The sequence below is a fragment of the Rhincodon typus genome, chromosome 26 (genome assembly GCF_021869965.1).
Source record: "Rhincodon typus isolate 14 chromosome 26, sRhiTyp1.1, whole genome shotgun sequence".
Lineage (NCBI taxonomy): Eukaryota > Metazoa > Chordata > Chondrichthyes > Orectolobiformes > Rhincodontidae > Rhincodon > Rhincodon typus.
In genome coordinates, this window is record NC_063357.1 from 14,318,615 (window position 1) to 14,320,248 (window position 1,634).

Here is a 1,634-nt window from a genome sequence, read left to right on the forward strand (position 1 = left end):
GTGTTCTGCAAAGCGGTCCCCGAGTCTCCGCTTGGTTTCCCCGATGTAGAGGAAGCCACACCGGGTACAGCGGATGCAGTATACCACATTGGCAGATGTGCAGGTGAACATCTGCTTGATGTGGAAAGTCTTCTTGGGGCCTGGGATGGGGGTGAGGGAGGAGGTATGGGGGCAGGTGTAGCACTTCCTGCGGTTGCAGGGAAAAGTGCCGGGTGTGGTGGAGCTGGAGGGGAGTGTGGAGCGGACAAGGGAGTCACGGAGAGAGTTGTCCCTCCGGAAAGCAGATAAGGGTGGGGAGGGAAAGATGTCTTTGGTGGTGGGGTCGGATTGCAGATGGCGGAAGTGTCGGAGGATGATGCGTTGGATCCGGAGGTTGGTGGGGTGGTACGTGAGGACGAGGGGGATTCTTTTTTGGTTTTTATTGCGTGGACGGGGTGTGAGGGATGAGGTGCGGGAGATGTGGGAGACACGGTTGAGGGCGTTCTCGACCACCGAGGAGGGGAAGTTACGGTCCTTGAAAAACGAGGACAACTGAGATGTACGGGAGTGGAATGCCTCATCCTGGGAGCAGATGCGGCGGAGGCGAAGGAATTGGGAATAGGGGATAGCATTTTTGCAGGAAGGTGGGTGGGAGGAGGAGTATTCTAGGTAGCTGTGGGAGTCGGTGGGCTTGAAATGAATATCGGTTTCGAGGTGGTTGCCCGATATGGAGACAGAGAGGTCCAGGAAGGGGAGAGAGGTGTTAGAGATGGTCCAGGTAAATTTAAGGTTGGGGTGGAAGGTGTTAGTGAAGTGTATGAACTGTTCGAGCTCCTCGTGGGAGCACGAGGCGGCACCGATACAGTCATCAATGTAACGGAGGAAGAGGTGGGGTTTAGGGCCGGTGTAGGTACGGAAGAGGGATTGTTCCACGTAACCTACAAAGAGGCAGTTGTTTTGATGAGCTATTGTCTGTATCTCAACAATGCTTCCCTTCTGTTCAGACAGATTTACACCATTGTAGATGGCCATTTGATTCATGCTGTCTGCTCGAACTGACTAAGAGTCATATAGCTAGCTTTTTGGTCTGTACTTCAGCTATGATCATTACTGTGCTTCAAATGTCACTACAAATGGCTCTAGCCAGACAACAGCTGGAATACTTTAAGTGTTTTTGGTCTTCTTATCTGGAGAAACATATTTTGGCATTGGAGGCAGTGCAGAGATCATGGGCTAGTAGCAGATTTCCTTATAAAGTGAGGTTGAGTAGGTAAGTCTTGTAGTTGCTAGAGTTTAGAAAATGTGGCAGGGTAGATGTGGAGTGATTATTTCCCCTTGTGGGAGATCCTCGATCCAGAGCATCTCAGAGTAAGGAGTTATCCGCTTAAGATAGAGATGAGACGGAATCTTTTCTCCAAGGCTGATAAACTTGTGGAATTCTTTACTGCAGAGAACAATCCAGGCTGGGTGGTTAGGTACATTCAAGGCTAAGATAGGCTTTTAATCAGTAAGGAAATCAAGGGTTATGGGGAAAAGACGGGAAAGTAGAACTGAAGATTATTAGATTAACCATGAAGGATGAAACAGACTTGATGGGCCAAATGGCCTACTTTTGCTCCTATGTCATATAGTTTCAAATATGTATCCAAGGACAT